We start from the raw sequence: 20,459 nt of genomic DNA on the forward strand, positions 1-20,459 counted from the left end.
CACAGGGCTTTTTTGAGCAGGAACACACCGGAATGCAGTTCTGGCTGGCTTGGTGTCACGGGGTGTGGCCTAATATGCAAATGAGTCCCTGTTGTCAGGGGGTGTGGCCTAATATGCAAATGAGTCCCTGCTGGGCTTTTTCTACCAACATAAGAACATAAGAGAAGCCATGTTGGATCAGGCCAACGGCCCATCAAGTCCAACACTCTGTGTCACACAGTGGCAAAAAATGTTATATACACACATACACTGTGGCTAATAGCCACTGATGGACCTGTGCTCCATACACTGTGGCTAATAGCCACTGATGGACCTGTGCTCCATACACTGTGGCTAATAGCCACTGATGGACCTGTGCTCCATATTTTTATCTAAACCCCTCTTGAAGGTGGCTATACTTGTGGCCGCCACCACCTCCTGTGGCAGTGAATTCCACATGTTAATCACCCTTTGGGTGAAGAAGTACTTCCTTTTATCCGTCTTAACCTGTCTGCTCAGCAATTTCATCGAATGCCCACGAGTTCTTGTATTGTGAGAAAGGGAGAAAAGTACTTCTTTCTCTACTTTCTCCATTCCATGCATTATCTTGTAAACCTCTATCATGTCACCCCGCAGTCGACGTTTCTCCAAGCTAAAGAGTCCCAAGCGTTTCAACCTTTCTTCATAGGGAAAGTGCTCCAGCCCTTTAATCATTCTAGTTGCCCTTCTCTGCACCTTCTCTAAAGCTATAATATCCTTTTTGAGGTGCGGCGACCAGAACTGCACACAGTACTCCAAATGAGACCGCACCATCGATTTATACAGGGGCATTATGATACTGGCTGATTTGTTTTCAATTCCCTTCCTAATAATTCCCAGCATGGCATTGGCCTTTTTTATTGCAAACGCACACTGTCTTGACACTTTCAGTGAGTTATCTATCATGACCCCAAGATCTCTCTCTTGATCAGTCTCTGCCAGTTCACACCCCATCAACTTGTATTTGTAGCTGGGATTCTTAGCCCCAATGTGCATTACTTTGCACTTGGCCACATTGAACCGCATCTGCCACGTTGACGCCCACTCACCCAGCCTCAACAGATCCCTTTGGAGTTCCTCACAATCCTCTCTGGTTCTCACCACCCTGAACAATTTAGTGTCATCCGCAAACTTGGCCACTTCACTGCTCACTCCGAACTCTAAATCATTTATGAACAAGTTAAAAAGCATGGGACCCAGTACCGAGCCCTGCGGCACCCCACTGCTTACCGTCCTCCACTGCGAAGACTGCCCATTTATACTCACTCTCTGCTTCCTATTACTCAGCCAGTTTTTGATCCACAAGAGGACCTGTCCTTTTACTCCATGATTCTCAAGCTTTCTAAGGAGCCTTTGATGAGGAACTTTATCAAAAGCTTTCTGGAAGTCAAGGTAAACAACATCTATCGGGTCTCCTTTGTCCACATGTTTGTTCACCCCCTCAAAGAAATGCAACAGGTTAGTGAGGCAAGATCTTCCCTTGCAGAACCCATGCTGAGTCTTCCTCAATAACCCGTGTTCATCAATGTGCCTACTCATTCTGTCCTTGATAATGGTTTCTACCAACTTTCCCGGTATTGAAGTCAGACTGACTGGCCTGTAGTTTCCCGGATCTCCTCTGGAACCTTTTTTAAAGATGGGGGTGACATTTGCTACCTTCCAGTCCTCAGGAATGGAGGCAGATTTCAATGAAAGATTACAGATTTTTGTTAGAAGATCCACAAGTTCAACTTTGAGTTCCTTCAGAACTCTCGGATGTATGCCATCCGGACCCGGTGACTTATTAGTTTTTAATTTGTCTATCAGTTGTAGGACCTCCTCATTTGTCACCTCAATCTGACTCAGGTCTTTCAACACCCCTTCCAAAATTAGTGGTTCTGGGGCGGGCAAAAAAAAGCCCTGTGTGAAACAATGGTGATGTCAGGGGTATGGCCTAATAGGCAAATGAGTCCCTGCTGGGCTTTTTCTACCAAAAAAAAAGGCCCTGGTAATGCATACAATAAATATACCACAGTGGTGATGTCCGTGGTGACCTGGCATTAAATATGTGGTAAAGCAGAACATCCCAGGGCCAAACTAGACATTATGGCATCCATGGGTCTGACCAATGGACAGTGACATTTTAGAGCTGAAATCAGGCCATTTAAAAATGCTGCAAGGACTCAGTCCTGTTCAGGTCCACAGTGTGGTGGCACTCTTGTCCCCTACCCCACAACCATGGTCCTCAGGTTCTACTTGTAAAGGATCTAGATAGGGCAAGGTAAGTATTAGTCTATCAGCCACAGCTGCCATCAGAGGACACACTACTAGATTAGATTGATCTGCGGATAGACCCAGTATAAGGCAACCTTGTGTCCTGCTTCTCATAGCCTGTACCCAGTTCCATGGCTGAGAACAAATCAGTAGGATAAGCACCATAACTGAGATCACAGAAGCATCCTCAGATGCTCTGCATATGCAGCGGCATAGCAACTGATGTCAAACCTAAATAGCAAAATTTTTATCATTTTATAATGGCCAAAATAGAGACAGAACCATGGCAGAGCATTCGTGAGCAACTTGAAATTTCATGATAATTCCTGCCTCTTAAAGGCCGTTAATAAACATACTCAATAAAACTCCTGCTTTAATGTCACGATTGGTGATCCCCCTCCCTCAGTTTGTGTGTGTGCGTTTGTGGAGAATGCAAATGCCTGTGGAACGCCTTGGCTGAGAGTCATGGATCAGTTTCCACCATAAAAACAAATAGATTTTAATGAGCACTTGTTTCATTCACGTAGCTGTTGTCAAAAGGCCATGTCATCGTGCAATAACCTTCCAGCTCTTTCCCTTGAGGTTCCTCAAAGGCGGCTGGACACTTAATTTATTACGAAGACAGGTGCCACAGATAGCAGTGAGAAGGCGAAAAATAAGACTCTTCAAGCCAAGAGCTGAAAGGCAAAAAAAAAAAAACCCCAACAACAACCCACAACTGAATTTGTTATTTGGCTGAGTTATACATCAGATACGCACATGCCCAGATGGTTCATGTTGACAAACCTTTCAGTTGGAGGACTTTTCAGTATGAGCCAAAACTGACCTGCGAATTCACACAACAAGAAAAGAACTGACATTTCATCTCCCTCTCTCTCCTTGCAAGCTCTTCCAGGCTGACCGCGGCAACCTTTCTCTTGTACAAATGTTCAGTCTTTCACATTTGGATCAAATGTCTAAAGGGATTTAAAAAAAAAAAAAAAAAAACCTCCTGATTTTAATTAAATAACAAGGCCAAGGGAGCAATAAAGTGTGTCATTTTAATTAGGTTATCGGTTGGAAGCAAAGGGTTTCAACAAAGGAATTTCATGATGTCAGATTTATAATATTCAGTCAGAGATATTCACATTCCACCTCCTCGGGGGTTTTTTTGCATTGCTTTCTGTTGAACAAACATGACTCTGTCTTTTCTTCCACACCTTTTGCTTCTTGTAGCTGACTGCTAAATCATCACATACCTGGATTGCCAAACAGTGGCATGCAGAGCTCTAGAGAAGCACACTGTAGTTCCAGTTTCACTGAGAACAAGGGGGCTTTCTCCCATATGATACGTTTTAAATCAGTATCTGTACAAGGGAAGCGTCAGGACATGAGAAATACGTTGCTGGATCAATCTGAAGGTTAACAAAGCCCTGTACTCAGTTTTCAACCCAAGCCAGATTATTTCTAGAAAATCCTCAGCAAGAATCCCTCATGGCTCCCACCTTCTCTTAAGTGGTGGCTTTCCTTCTTTGGCTGCCACCACCTCCTGGTTATACCCCCAGCTTCTCAGTTTGATGACAAAGGGGGTCCATTACACAGGGCTGCTTAGTAACACTGACCACAGATAGGATGCACAGGCAGGATACCAGTCTTTTTCAATCTTAAACAAATGTAAGCTTGATTATCTTGCATATATAATTCCCCTTTTGTCTTGGCAAAATGGAGCAGCCTGATTGGTTGGGACTGGGTGCGACTGTGGTCAAACCATCAGCCAAGTACTCTTGTGTCTCATTGGCTGACTCTGCTCTCCCCTACCCACTGTTGGCCCCAGGACAGACAAGAATTGGCCAGTTTGGTGTAGTGGTTAAGTGCGTAGACTCTTATCTGGAAGAACCGGGTTTGATTCCCCACTCCGCTACTTGCACCTGCTGGGATGGCCTTGAGTTAGCCATTAGCTCTGGCAGAGGCTGTCCTTGAAAGGGCAGCTGCTGTGAGAGCCCTCTCAGCCCCACCCACCTCACAGGGTGTCTGTTGTGGGGGGAGAAGATATAAAAGATTGTAAGCTGCTCTGAGTCCCTGAATCAGCCAAGCTGATTCTGTCAGTAAAAGGCAACCAACCAGTTCTGGCAGTTTATGGCTCTTTCTGCTCTCTCATTGGCTAAGCTGCCTGCAACAGCCACTCAAGCAGGAGAGAGGAGCAGAATCAACCAATCAGTTCTCCCTCAAAGGCCAAAATAAGACTTGAAAGGGCCTCCCCCACTGCCTTTTACTGAGAGAACCAAGCTTGGTTGCTTTTTACTGAGAGAAGCAAAGTTAGTTGCCTAGCATCAGCCACTGCCTAGCAGTTTCCCCAGAGAAGAAGAAGAATTGCCAATGTCTAGGTGAGAGCTGAAAATCACTCAGAATTACAACTGCTCTCCAGATGGCAGAGACCAGATCCACGGGGGAGGGGGGGAGTGAATGTGTTCACTTGGGTGGGTGCAAAGACAGCAAGGGAGGGCACTCACCCGGAGCCTCTTTCTAGAGCCCATTGTATTTTTCTTCACAATGGGCATTATCCTTAGTATTAGTATAATTCTCAAGTTTATACTGGCTACAGAGCTAAGAAAAAACTAATAAAAGAAATCAAACTAAGAAAGATTTCTAACCTAACTTGAAATTTATAGTACCTGAACATCTGATCTTCCCTCCTTGTTGGAACATTCAAATAGGTGTATGAGTAAAAAGGAAGAATTCTTTTGCATGGTTATGTGCCCCCCTACTCTCTCTCTCTCTCACTCACTCTCTCTCTTTCTCTCTCTCTCTCACACACACAGAGGAACAAAGAAAAAACAGTTCATTTTCAATTCTCCCTCTCAATTTGGGCATTGGGTTCTGAGAGCCTGGACCTGCCAGAACTCATGTAGCCAATAGAGAGATCCAGGGTCTTCACTCCTGGCTGTGAAAGCCATGTCTGTCTGGCAAGATGAATTTAACCCGGCCTAGCAGTTTCAGGAAACGCTGGTCAGTCTCCATAAATGTCATCCTAAAAGGTTCCCATGCCTCTCTCATCATCTATACTGTCTTATTAATGCCAAGGACTTCAACAATTTAGCATAAGAAGCCACATTAAGTTTCCACAACACAGCTTTAAAAAGAGTAGTTAGTTCTCCCAGTCTTTGATTTGTAACTTTTCTTGCTCTCCAGTCTCTATCTAGTTCGTGTTTCATTTTGTTGCTCCTCACTTGTTCCAACCCCTTAATTAAGATTATGTGTCACTACAGATACAACCATTAGTTTGGCTCAGTAGAAACTCATTTGTTATGAGGGCCAGATCTGGATTAAATGAGACCTTGTCGGGCCGGGCCATGTGCGTCATAAAATGTATTGCCAGATAGCGGATATATAAACTTTATAAAGGACACAGACAAACACAATCAAATATTTTTTTAAAAAAAAAACTTAAAAGATGCTTCAAAGATTAGCACTCTTGCAATATTTTGTTAATTTAACAGCTTTTGATAACTGACACCTCTTGCTCTTGAATTGCTGCATCAAAATCTGGAAACAATGTCTGTGCTGTAGCAATCTTGAGTATGCTGTTCAGGTGTGTGCCTGTAAACTGCAAACCTACTTTTGGATTACAGAACTCTCATGGTCAGTGTTTTGAGCCTAAGACCCAGGAGAAAACATGAAATGGCTGGGCATTCCGAGGTTTTGTACATAAGTTGCTTCGTGCGCTGGTCAGCCAATGGAGAAAATAGAGGCTTTGCTCTGTAGCTCCTGTGTGATTGAGCAAGCCTGGCAAAGCAAGCTGTGATGCAGATGAAAGCAAGAGAGAGAGAAGGAATCAGATGACAGTGAGATGCTGGTGGGCCTGATAGGAACCCACTGGGGGCCTGATCCAGCCCTCGGGCCGCATGTTTGACACCCCTGGTTTAGCTATTTGTTTTTAAGGACACCCAGAGTTCTTATACATATTGCTAGCTAGGAAATGGTTCCCCATGGTGTGATCTCATGCAACTGCAGTATATGTGTGACTCCCACAACCATGAGTGTGAGCTTGTCAGTAGGTTTGGACTAAGACATTCTTCTGATCAAATGGTTTTGATGAGATCTCTTGAGAATATTGCAATGAATCCCAGGACCAGATCTACATGTTTTTTGAAGGGGGGCAAAATAAAATAATGATGTCCCTTTATGGGCCCATAGAATAGAATGGACTCCATACCCAATTTGGCACCCCCCCCCTCCAGCGGTACCAAGGCCAAGCGCCCTCTCTGCTTCCCCCTAGATTTGGTCATCATGAATACTACAACACCACTCTTGGAGTATGGTTTTTGATCACTGAATATGTCAGAAGTGTGTCATTGTTATTCCACTGTAGCAACGTAAAACAGGGATGATGTGGCACCTTTAAAACTGACCGGAGTTAGACCTCACTTATGCTGGAATAAACCGGATTTGTCTTGAATGTTAAATAGATGTGCCTAAGGAAATACATCTCGGTGTTGATCTTGAACCTAGAGTCAATCAATTTCATAGGATGATGCCATCTCCTAATATTGGGGGTGTTAGATTTGCTTTCTAAAGTATTAGTAGTTTTATAAAATTAGTATATTTCCCCCCTTTTCTACAGCACCCTCCCTTATAACCCATAGCAAAAAAAAAATGCTTCAGCTTTTTGATCATTTGACTTTTCATTTCTGGGAGGCTTGTAAAAATGCAGCCCCCATTTCCCATATGATTCCCCTGCTGAAAAGCCAGCATTACCAGTAATTATCGTAATAGGTTTCCAAAAGCTAATGCAATCTTAATGACCCATGCAAAAATCCATACGTCTGTAGACACAAAGAGAGAGGGAGGGAGGCCTTTCTTTTGGGTCCTGTCGTGGATGGCTGAAAAGGTATTGTGGGTTTTGCCAGTTCAATGTGCATAACTAGATAGATATTCTAAATGATGCTATATGCTTACGCTCTGGCAACACAGACTTGGAAGAAAATCTAATTGATTTCACCCGAATTTACTTCCAAATAAGTGTACAGCTGAAGTCCGAGAGATTGATTGTATTATTTTCACAAATGTTGCGTCAATATCGTCTGTCACTGACATAATCATCTCATCCCCTCAGAGACTTTATAACCTAAATTGGTTGAGTCAGAGTACTGTGTTCCTGAAAGAGATTCTATAAAAACTAAGCGATACGAAGGGTGGTGGGGGGGGATTACCACTCCCTCATTCTCACCCCATCCTGTTGCAGCAGGATTTGGAAAAGGAGAGAGATTGAACTGATTCACATCTCAGCCTCCCAGTTCCTAGGAGAAAGGAAAATCTGAAGCACCAGTCAGATTGTCTTTATGTGCAAATACAATTGTGACAGGCAAGATGGGGCAGCCTACCCCACGCGGCAGATTTTAGGGTGCCTCCCTTCCTTCTGTTGCTTCTGTAGCATCTCTCCTTTGTCTCGGCCAACACAATTTCTGAAGCACCTTTGACAAACAGTGGGTTGGGCTGCCCCATCTTGCCCCACCTTCACCCAGATAGTCCAAAGGTTTCATCTGGGTTGTTACCAGGGTTTTTTTTTTTTTTTGTAGCAGAAACTCCTTTGCACATTAGGTCACACACCCCTGATGTAGCCAACCCTCCTGGAGCTTACAGGGCTCTTCTCACAGGGCCTACTGGAAGCTCCAGGAGGATCGGCTACATCAGGGGTGTGCGGCCTAATAGGCAAAGGAGGTCCTGCTAGAATTCCTTACAGGGCTCTTCGTACAGGGCCTACTGGAAGCTCCAGGAGGACTGGCTGCATCACGGGTGTGTGGCCTAATAGGCAAAGGAGGTCCTGCTAGAATTCCTTATAGGGCTCTTCTCACAGGGCCTACTGTAAGCTCCAGGACTGGCTACATCAGGGGCCTAATACGCAAAGGAGGTCCTGCTAGAATTCCTTACAGGGCTCCTCTCACAGGGCCTGCTGTAAGCTCCAGGAGGATCGGCTACATCAGGGCTGTGTGGCCTAATAGGCAAAGGAGGTCCTGCTAGAATTCCTTACAGGGCTCTTCTCACAGGGCCTGCTGTAAGCTCCAGGAGGATCGGCTACATCAGGGGTGTGTGGCCTAATAGGCAAAGGAGGTCCTGCTAGAATTCCTTACAGGGCTCCTCTCACAGGGCCTGCTGTAAGCTCCAGGAGGATCGGCTACATCAGGGGCGTGTGGCCTAATAGGCAAAGGAGGTCCTGCTAGAATTCCTTACAGGGCTCTTCGTACAGGGCCTACTGGAAGCTCCAGGAGGATTGGCGACATCAGGGGTGTGTGGCCTAATAGGCAAAGGAGGTCCTGCTAGAATTCCTTACAGGGCTCTTCTCACAGGGCCTACTGGAAGCTCCAGGAGGATTGGCTACATCAGGGGTGTGTGGCCTAATAGGCAAAGGAGGTCCTGCTAGAATTCCTTACAGGGCTCTTCTTACAGGGCCTGCTGAGAGCTCCAGGAGGATTGGCTGCATCAGGGGGGAGTGGCCTAATAGGCAAAGGAGGTCCTGCTAGAATTCCTTACAGGGCTCTTCTCACAGGGCCTGCTGTAAGCTCCAGGAGGATCGGCTACATCAGGGGTGTGTGGCCTAATAGGCAAAGGAGGTCCTGCTAGAATTCCTTACAGGGCTCCTCTCACAGGGCCTGCTGTAAGCTCCAGGAGGATCGGCTACATCAGGGGCGTGTGGCCTAATAGGCAAAGGAGGTCCTGCTAGAATTCCTTACAGGGCTCTTCGTACAGGGCCTACTGGAAGCTCCAGGAGGATTGGCTACATCAGGGGTGTGTGGCCTAATAGGCAAAGGAGGTCCTGCTAGAATTCCTTACAGGGCTCTTCTCACAGGGCCTACTGGAAGCTCCAGGAGGATTGGCTACATCAGGGGTGTGTGGCCTAATAGGCAAAGGAGGTCCTGCTAGAATTCCTTACAGGGCTCTTCTTACAGGGCCTGCTGAGAGCTCCAGGAGGATTGGCTGCATCAGGGGGGAGTGGCCTAATAGGCAAAGGAGGTCCTGCTACAATTCCTTACAGGGCTCTTCGTACAGGGCCTACTGTAAGCTCCAGGAGGATTGGCTACATCAGGGGTGTGTGGCCTAATAGGCAAAGGAGGTCCTGCTAGAATTCCTTACAGGGCTCTTCGTACAGGGCCTACCGGAAGCTCCAGGAGGATTGGCTACATCAGGGGTGTGTGGCCTAATAGGCAAAGGAGGTCCTGCTAGAATTCCTTACAGGGCTCTTCTCATAGGGCCTACTGTAAGCTCCAGGAGGATCAGCTACATCAGGGGTGTGTGGCCTAATAGGCAAAGGAGGTCCTGCTAGAATTCCTTACAGGGCTCTTCTCACAGGGCCTGCTGTAAGCTCCAGGAGGATCAGCTACATCAGGGGTGTGTGGCCTAATAGGCAAAGGAGGTCCTGCTAGAATTCCTTACAGGGCTCTTTGTACAGGGCCTACTGTGAGCTCCAGGAGGATTGGCTACATCAGGGGTGTGTGGCCTAATAGGCAAAGGAGGTCCTGCTAGAATTCCTTACAGGGCTCTTCTCACAGGGCCTACTGGAAGCTCCAGGAGGATCGGCTACATCAGGGGCGTGTGGCCTAATAGGCAAAGGAGGTCCTGCTAGAATTCCTTACAGCGCTCTTCGTACAGGGCCTACTGGAAGCTCCAGGAGGATTGGCTACATCAGGGGTGTGTGGCCTAATAGGCAAAGGAGGTCCTGCTAGAATTCCTTACAGGGCTCTTCGTACAGGGCCTACTGGAAGCTCCAGGAGGATCGGCTACATCAGGGGTGTGTGGCCTAATAGGCAAAGGAGGTCCTGCTAGAATTCCTTACAGGGCTCTTCTTACAGGGCCTACTGGAAGCTCCAGGAGGATTGGCTACATCAGGGGTGTGTGGCCTAATAGGCAAAGGAGGTCCTGCTAGAATTCCTTACAGGGCTCTTCGTACAGGGCCTACTGGAAGCTCCAGGAGGATCGGCTACATCAGGGGTGTGTGGCCTAATAGGCAAAGGAGTTCCTGCTAGAATTCCTTACAGGGCTCTTCGTACAGGGCCTACTGGAAGCTCCAGGAAGATTGGCTACATCAGGGGTGTGTGGCCTAATAGGCAGAGGAGGTCCTGCTAGAATTCCTTACAGGGCTCTTCGTACAGGGCCTACTGGAAGCTCCAGGAGGATTGGCTACATCAGGGGGTGTGGCCTAATAGGCAAAGGAGGTCCTGCTAGAATTCCTTACAGAGCTCTTCTCACAGGGCCTACTGTAAGCTCCAGGAGGATCGGCTACATCAGGGGTGTGTGGCCTAATAGGCAAAGGAGGTCCTGCTAGAATTCCTTACAGGGCTCTTCGTACAGGGCCTACTGGAAGCTCCAGGAGGATTGGCTACATCAGGGGTGTGTGGCCTAATATGCAAAGGAGTTCCTGCTACAAAAAAGCTTTGGTTGTCACCAGTAGGCTGATGACACCCAACTGTATCTGATGATGGACAGATACTGCTCCAGGCCAGGAGTCTGAATACCATGGCTACATGGTTAAACCAACTGAAACTGAAGCCAATGAAGACAGAGGTCCTGTACTTGGGTCATGGGAAAATTGGGATCCAGCTACCAAGTCTGGATGGAACGCCATTAACACCTGTGCCAGTGGTAAAGAGTTTGGGTGTGGTCTTGGACACCTCACTTTCAGTGGAGGCCCAAGTCACAGCAGTTGCAAGATCTGCATTCTCCCATCTGTGGCAGGTAAAGCAACTGGTCCTTACCTCTCTCCCCACGATCTAGTTACAGTGATCCATGCGACCAATCAATTTGCTTTATGCTGGACTACCCTTGAGACTGATCGGGAAACTGCAGCTGATCCGAAATGCCTTTTTACTCATATATTTATCGCTCACAGACCATTTGGTCATAAGGAAACGGCAATGAAATAGAAAATTCCGTCGATAATAGATTTTGCACAATGTTTCAAAATAAACGTTTAGAATCAGCAAAGTGCACAATATGAAACATCATTTCCCGTTTTCTTAAAATCCTCCTCTTGTCTCTTAAATCTAAACACTCCCAGAAGAATTTTTAGCTGGTCCAAAATGCAGCAGTGCTCTGGTGCTAGCCTGGTAGAACACTCTCCCTAGTGAGGTCCAGGCCTAGCAGGATCTCTTGCAGTTCCACAGGCAGAGGCGTCACTAGGGTGGGTTGCACCCTGGGGCCAAGTGCGCCCTGCTGGCTGCGCAAAAGCGTGGGAAGGCAGGAAGCCCCTCTCCCTCCCCGCCCGTGTTTTGGAGGGAGCTGCGCCCTCTCCGCCTTGCGCAAGCGTCGACGGCCTCCTCTAGTTGCTGCCCGCCCGGAGCCCGCGCCTGGGGCAGAGCGGGCGGATGTGCCCCGGTCGGTAGACGCCGCAAAGCCCCCTTCCCTTCACAGGCCTGCCAGCACCCGGGAGAAGCCGCCCGCCAGACAACCACCATGCGTCAGGCCTTGACTCAGCCGCGTCCCAGCGCCATCCCCCTCTCCTCCGACTCCATGGGTGACTCACTGCTCCAGGCGCGGGCTCCGGGCAGGCAGCAACTAGAGGCGGCCGTCGATGCTTGCGCAAGGCGGAGAGGGGGGCCAATGAGAATGCTCTGGGGGAGGGTCGATGGCCCCCTTGGCCCCGCCCCAGTGACGCCACTGTCCACAGGGCTTGTAAAATGGAGATGTTCCACCAGGTCTGTGGTCGAGGCGGCGACAATCTACAATAGCCTTTTCTGACCTGCTCTGCTGTGCCCTCCTTAGCTCTACCTATCAGCATTTAGAGTATATCCTAGCTGCTTTCCTCACCCACCCGCTTCTCTTGTTCTCTTTTGGTTTGCAGTGAGGCAGAATTTGGACTTTCATCCAACTCACTAAACTGTTCAGCTAGCACTTCTTAAGGGTTTTTTTTTATGTAGTAGCGTTGTTCTGTAATTGTTTTATGGCTCGCATTCTATTTTAAATTTTGGTAGGTTTTAAGAATGCTGTAACTCGCACTGAGCCTGCTGCACAGGAGAGGCTGGGCTAGAAGTCAAACTAAATAAATAAATATAGCCATTGGATATTTAAATGTTAATGACGCTCCACTGATATCTACCAATTTTTCGTCCAGTGTGGTGCAAAAAGAGGGGCAAACCAATAAAAACACAAGATGGTTGTTGTGTCTTGAGCAAAAGCTATTATACCGCATGGCGATCGCTACAGAAGGCAACCCGTGGGTCCCCGGATGTAGCTCGCCCGACGCCCCGCCCACCAAGATCTGTGGCGGGAAGTTTGACTGGCCAGCATTGGACTGGTCAGACGAGGGGGCAATTCCGGGTAATGTATATAAGCGGGACCCAGCCCGCGTGCTCTCTCTCTTGTAATGTGCTACTGAATAAACCATGTTGCCTTCAAACCGTCTTGGTTCTCAGTACATTACAATGGTACAAGGAGTGAAAGAGTTATAAAGTTTTTCAGTTCTCCTGCACTCATCCTCTACCATTATACTCTCCATGCGTTTTCCATTTTACTAGGTAGGCATGTGAGACATGACAGAAATAGACTGAGGCACTACACCAATGTTACAAATAAACTGGGAGCAATATTTCCTCCACATGTAGCCTTCAGGGGGGTGCTAAATTATTTTAGATTAGATTAGATTAAGGAAGCAGAACAATGAATGCTTCAAGTTTGTGAGGCCTGAGCCATGATTTACTCTGGTAGGATGCATTGTGAAGAATGGAAATAGGTTGGATACTTGAAAGAGCTTCACCTCACTGTAGCATAGACATATTCCGGCAATGTCCTATACTGAGTCACTAAGAAATGTATTGAAACAATCAGACCTTAACATCTCCAACTACAACAATGATTTAAGGTACAGAGATAGAAGCGAAGAACGTCGCTACAGGGACTTGATTTCTCAAAAGGTAACTCACAAGTTTTCCGTCTTAGTTGCTCTTTCATGAATTCTAGCCTCACCATTTGTGCCTATGTAGTGCAGAACTGATCATTACAATTGTTATTACTAATTGCCGATATTATCACTATTATTCAATAGAAGTACTGCAGATGTTTTTGAGCTGCCCAGAGTCACTTGTAATAATTCCAGTAAGGGAGCTGTGTAAGGCTGTTGCAGCAAAACCAAACAGGTGCCCGGGAGCATGTTACAAACCAACAACATTTTATTCCAGCATAAACTTTCAAGGACTACACATAACTTCGTCAGGTGCTAAGGTCATTTTGCTTATTTGCTTCCACTGACTAGGAACTTATTTCTCTTGCTATAGCTAGGTAGCCCATAGCACAAGCAATTCTCCAACTTTTTTTGGGGGGGGAGGGGGTGCTACTTATCCAAGGTGCTCACAATGGCATCCTATCACTGCTGGTTAATAATCATGTTCAAAAGAAATAACAGATTATATCCCGCTGTGGTCTCACATGGCTCCCAATCCCCTCCAAGAGACTGATGGTGTTCTCATGTGGCTGTCTTCAGCAGGGCTGCATCATCAGGTGTTGGACATATGGACTTATGAAGCTGCCTTATACTGAATCAGACCCCCGGTCCATCAAAGTCAGTATTGTCTACTCAGACTGGCAGCGGCTCTCCAGGGTCTCCAGCTGAGGTTTTTCATGCCTATTTGCCTGGACCCTTTTTTGAAGATGCCAGGGATTGAACCTGGGACCTTCTGCTTCCCAAGCAGATGCTCTACCACTGAGCCACCATCCCTCCCCTGATTGGAAGCAGCTTTCCAGGGTCTCAAGCTGAGGTTTTTCACAACTATTTGCCTGGACCCTTTTTTGGAGATGCTGGGGATTGAACCTGGGACCTTCTGCTTCCCAAGCAGATGCTCTACCACTGAGCCACCATCCCTCCCCTGATTGGAAGCAGCTTTCCAGGGAGTCAAGCTGAGGTTTTTCACACCTATTTGCCTGGACTCTTTTTTGGAGATGCCAGGGATTGAACCTGGGACCTTCTGCTTCCCAAGCAGATGCTCTACCACTGAGCCGCCGTCCCTCCCCAAGGTGTTCCCAGGCAGCTTCCTGGTGCTTTAAAAACATATTTTAATTTCCTTGCTTCAGGCTCAAATTATCTTATTCAAGGGATTTGCAAAGTATAAACAGGCCCATTAGGGCTTTGCCATTGATCAGTATCCTGTACCTCATTAAAACGTATGGAATGGTGCCGCTGAACAAATGGTGATTCCTGAACTACTGAAATGTTTGGAAAGAAGCAGAAAACCACAATTCAGTGAAAAAAAGCTTCCATCTTACGGCAAGAATAAAAAGTACCTCAGAAATCTTTCGTGTACACTACGTTGAAACCTGAAGGTCTGAAAACTAAACCCAAGGATTTAACCATCTAGCCTATTACTGTTGTGCATGAGTGTCAGTGACATATGACCATGAAGAATGTAATCTAAGGATCAGGGCTTTTTTTGAGCAGGAACACACAGGAATGCAGTTCCGACTGGGGGTGTGGCCTAATGTGTACATGAGTCCCTGCTGGACTTCTTCTACAAGGAAAGCCCTCTGGAAAACAATAGTGACATCAGGGTAGGTGTAAAGTACTGGGGTCGGCGCAGTAAGAGACCAGAGTCGGAGAGTGATTTCAGCAAGCTTTACTTCAGGAACACCAACACAGACTGAGCTCTATTCAAACCTCCCGCTCCTTTATACAATTCTTGCCCCCTTCTGAGTGGACCTTAACTATGTACATGGATTGGCTATTTACAGAGGCCTAAGGGCCTATCAGGGTACAGTATGAGCCTAGATGTTGATTGGCTACTTATGTTTCAATCCTTCCCCTGATTGGGCATGCTTAGGCCTTCTCTGGAACCCTGGTGTGGAGTACAAGCTTGGCTTGTTCAGCTTCCCTCCAAAAGTAACAGTTCCCTCCAAAAGTAACAGTTCTCCATTTGAACCTAGGACACAACACCAGGGGTGCCAATCTCCAGATGGGGGCAGGGGATCCCCCGGTTTGGAGGCCTTCTGCACGCTTCAGGGTCCTCAGAAAGCGGGGGAGGGAAATGTCTGCTGGGAACTCTATTATTCCCTATGGAGATTTATTCCCATAGAAAATCATGGAGAATTGATCCGCGGGTATCTGGGGCACTGGAGGGGCTGTTTTGGGGGGTAGAGGCACCAAATTTACATTATAGCATCTAGTGCCTCTCCCCAAAATGCCCCCCAAGTTTCTAAAAGATTGGACCAGGGGGTCCAATTCTATGAGCCCCAAAAGAAGGTGCCCCTATCCTGCATTATTTCCTTGGGAAGGAAGGAATTGAGAAGGTGTGCCGTCCCTTTAAATGTGATGGCCAGAACTCCCTTTGGAGTTCAATTATGCTTGTCACAGCCTTGATCTTGGCTCCACCCCTAATGTCTCCTGGCTCCACCCCCAAAGTCCCCAGATATTTCTTGAATTGGACTTGGCAACCCTACATCAGGGGGTGTGGCCTAATACGCACATGAGTCCCTGCTGGACTCTTTCTACAAGAAAAACCCTCTGGAAAACAATAGTGACATCAGGGGGTGTGGCCTAATATGCAAATGAAAGGCTGAAAGGGAGAAGCCCAAAGCAGGGTGCAAAAACTGGGTTTAGTCTGTGCCTTTAAATGCATCCTGACTCACCCACCCACCCCATAAAAAAACTGCAGGAAATTTTACGGATAAGAGGGATAACTTTTAACCCAAAGTAAATGGCACCACAGTCTACCTAAATGCTGCGAAAAAAGTAATTGCCAGAAGGTGGGTCAAAAATAATTTTCTGAGTACGCATTTCTTTTCACCTAATGGCCCCTAAGTAATAAACATTAAGAGGACTTAACCACATTCTCTCATGGAAAAACCAGCGTGGTGTAGATGTGTTGGGACCAGGGTTTTTTTGTAGCAGGAACTCCTTTGCATATTAGGCTACACACTTCTGATATAGCCAATCCTCCTGGAGCTTACAGTAGGCCGTGTACTAAGAGCCCTGTAAGCTCTTGGAGGATTGGCTACATCAGGGGGTGTGGCCTAATATGCAAATTAGTTCCTGCTACAAACAAAAGCCCTGGTTGGGACTAATATCAGGGAGACCCGAGTTCAAATTCCTACTTTGTTATGAAGCTCACTGGGTGACCTTGGACCACTCATTCTCTCTCAGCCTTGTTGGGCATGGGAAGGGAGAAACATATATACTTTCTTGAGCTCCTTGGTGGAAGGGTGAGACAGGTAGGTAGGAGAAAGGGGACTAAAGTCCCATCCCGCTCAGAACGCAGCACACTAAATTTTTCTCCCTTCTCCTTTTCTTGCAGCGGGTGCAGATTAAGTCCAGAATGCTCTTAAAGGGCCCCTAAATGATGAGTGAGAGGTAGAGGCACACAAACATAGACTGTTTGGCACCCTGGACAAGACTAACTACTTGCACACACACACACACACATTTTCAAAAACAGATGAATTGTGGCAAAAATGAAATAGCTCCCTGACCTGCATACCCCAGGTAAGCTTGATCTTGTCAAATCTTGGAAGCTGAGCGGGGCCAGCTCTGGCAAGTATTTGGTTGGGAGACCTCCTTGCCATAACAAAGGATTGTCTGGCAGCTGCAAGTTCTAGCTCTTTTAGCCTTATTCACCATTAGGTGGTGAGCTAGACTTGTTTTCAGGGCTGAGAGTGTCCTGAGAGAACTGTGACTAACCCAGCTGGCTTCATGAGGAGGAGTGGGGGAATCAAACCTGGTTCTCCAGATTACAGTCCGCTGCTCCTAACCTCTCCACCACACTTGCTCTCAGCAAAAGGTAGTCAGAGATAGACTGCCTTGAACATGGAGGCGCCCTTTCTCTTAGGAGGCTAATAGACACTGTCAGATAGATGCCAAGTTTGAGCCTCTCTAAAGCCACATTTCATTAGTATCATTTCTTTGGGCAGCAAATCTCACGTGTCCTCTGTTATGTGCAAGGCAGAAAGATGCTTTCTCTCCTGACTTTCTAATGATTTCCTAGGGAGGCCCTGTATGCTGGGAGGCTGCTATTTACCAAGAGTCCAAGCCAGGTCCAGCAAATCCAGCCCACTGTTTCCAGACAGCCGGATGCTGCTCCTGAAGATGCTCATGGCAATCCTGCGCTTCTGTCCCCAGCAGCATCCTGTACTCAGAGTAGGGTTGCCAATCCCCAGGTGGGGGCAGGGGATCCCTCGGTTTGGAGGGGGGCCCCCCCTGCTTTAGGGTCATCAGAAAGCAGGGGGAGGGGAGGGAAATGTCTGCTGGGAACTCTGTTATTCCCTATGGAGATTTATTCCCATAGAAAATCATGGATAATTGATCCGTGGGTATCTGAGGCTTTGGGGGGGGGATGTTTTTTGGGGTAGAGGCACCAAATTTTCAGTATAGCATCTAATGCCTCTCCCCAAAATACCCTCCAAGTTTCAAAAAGATTGGACCAGGGAGTCCAATTCTATGAGCCCCAAAAGAAGGTGCCCCTATCTTTCATTATTTCCTATGGAAGGAAGGCATTGAAAAGGTATGTCGTCCCTTTGGAGTTCAATTGTGCTTGTCACAGCCTTGATCTTGGCTCCTCTCCTAATATCTCCTGGCTCCACCCCCAAAGTCTCCTGGCTCCATCCCCAAAGTCCCCAGATATTTCTTGAATTGGACTTGGCAACCCCAACTCAGAGGGGCATGCTGCCTCTGACCATGGAAGTTCTATTTCACCATCACGCCTGACAGCCAGCCAGAGATACTGTCATCTTAGCCCCTTAATTTCTTCAACACTTCCTCCCCTTTTTAAAAAGCTACCTGTGGAACACCTCCCTAGCTGATGATTAAGAAGCCAGCAAGTTAAGGAATGCTTGAAAATCTATTAATCTCGAGCAATTTGCTGGTGACAATCCTAGGCGTGTTTATGTGGGAAGCAGCCCCATTGAATTCGGTGGCACTGAATTCTGAGTTCAGTAGGACCTGGATGGCCCAGGCTGCCCTGATCTCACCAGATCTGTGAGGCTAAGCCGAGTTGGCCCTCCTCAGCATTTGGATGGGAGACCACTACCAATGAAGTCCAGGGTTGTCCTTGGTGCAGGTAATGGCAAGGAACCACCTACGGGCATCTCGTTTCTTGGAAACCCTAGGAAGGGTTGTCATAAACCAGCTGCCAGTTGATGGCCCTTTACACGGAAGTAGGACTGGGCAGTCTAAAACCACTGTGGTTCATTCCAGCTCCCTTTTCTTGAGATAGTACATCTGACAGCTTCTCCCTCTCCAGCTGCTGGCTGTCCTTGCCTTGAACATTTTCTCTTTGGAGGTCAACAGACATTGTCAGAAAAGCTGTGCATTGGCTGAGAAGGGAAGTCAGAGTAGGCTGGCGCACTTTAGCAGGAGTTAAAGTTCTTGTAGCAGTGAAGTGGCTAAGTTTGCAGATGACACTAAATTGTTCAAAGTGGTGAAAACCAGAGAGGATTGTGAGGCACTCCAAAGGAATCCGTTGAGGCTGGGTGAGTGGGCGTCAATGTGGCAGATGAGGTTCAACGTGGCCAAGTGCAAAGTAATGTGCATTGGGGCCAAAAATCCTAACTATAAATACAAGTTGATGGGGCGTGAACTGGAGGAGACTGACCAAGAGAAAGATCTTGGGGTCACGGTAGATAACTCACTGAAAATCTCGAAACAGTATGTGACTGCAATAAAAAAAAAAGGCCAATGCGATGCCGGGAGTTATTAGGAAGGGAATTGAAAACAAATCAGCCAGTATCATAATGCCTCTGTATAAATCGATGGTGTGGCCTCATTTGGAATACTGTGTGCAATTCTGGTCACTGCACCTCAAAAAAGATATAGCACTGGAAAAAGTGCAGAAAAGGGCAACTAGAATGATTAAAGAGTTGAACACTTTCCCTATGAAGAAAGGTTAAAACGCTTGGGGCACTTTAGCTTGGAGAAATGTTGGCTGAGGGATGACATGATAGAGGTTTACAAGGTTATGCATGGGATAGAGAAGGTAGAGAAAGAAGTACTTTTCTCCCTTTCTCACAATATGAGAACTCGTGGACATTCAAGGAAATTGCTGAACAGTTGGGTTAGAACGGATAAAAGGAAGTACTTCTTCACCTAAAGGGTGATTAACACTTGAAATTTACTGCCACAGGAGGTGATGGTGGCTGCAAGCATAGACAGCTTCAAGAGGGGAATGGATAAGCATATGGAGAAGAGATCCATCAGTGGCTATTAGCCACAGCATATTGTTGGAACTCTCTTTCTGAGGCAATGATGCTCTGTATTCTTGGTGCTCGGGGGGGGCACAGTGGGAGGGCTTATAGTGTCCTAGCCCCACTGATGGACCTTCTGATGGCACCTGATTTTTTTGGCCACTGTGTGACACAGAGTGTTGGACTGGATGGGCCTTTGGCCTGATCCAACATGGCTTATCTTATGTTCTTATGTTCTCCTGCCTCTCCCCTCTGAATCCAGGGGCTGCTGCCTGCCCCCCCCTCCCCCCTGTGAAGCCTTTTTAAAATTCTTGCCTTGGCTTGGGGAAAAGTGCCTTTTGGCTGCACATGGGTGGGAAAGGAGTGGGGGGAAGAAGGGGAAGGGAGGAGGAAGCAGGAAGGGGGAGGGGTTTTTTTAGAAGTGTTGTAGCACCACAGGTTCTTCTTGAGATGCTACCCATGCACCGCCCCCCAAACTCCTGGCCATGGCGCTCATGTGGAGCTGAAAAGCCGTGCAATGGCTGAGTGGGGGAAAGCCAGAATAGGCTGGTACACTTTAGCAGTAACCCTACATCTGCCCCCCTCCCCTCCCCCCCCCTCACTGACGCTGCACTGCAGGTGGCTGCCTAAGGTCACCTATGGGAAGACCTGGCTCTGGAAGCACAACACAAATAACCTGAAAGGGGTTTCAGGTATGATGCAATAATCAAAATGTATTCAAGGAGCAGGAGACCTTCAGTTGAATCAAGCTAATAGAGAAGAAGAAGATGAAGATATTGGATTTATATCCCGCCCCCCACTCCAAAGAGTCTCAGAGCAGCTCACAATCTCCTTTACCTTTCTCCCCCACAACAGACACCCTGTGAAGTGGGTGGGGCTGGAGAGGGCTCTCACAGCAGCTGCCCTTTTAAGGACAACCTCTGCCAGAGCTATGGCTGAACCAGGGCCATGCTAGCAGGTGCAAGTGAAGGGGAATCAAACCTGGCTCCCCCAGGTAAGAGTCCGCACACTTAACCACTACACCAAACTGGCTCTCTTCCTCCCCCACAACAGACACCTTG

Source organism: Heteronotia binoei, chromosome 21 (genome assembly GCF_032191835.1).
Source record: "Heteronotia binoei isolate CCM8104 ecotype False Entrance Well chromosome 21, APGP_CSIRO_Hbin_v1, whole genome shotgun sequence".
NCBI lineage: Eukaryota > Metazoa > Chordata > Lepidosauria > Squamata > Gekkonidae > Heteronotia > Heteronotia binoei.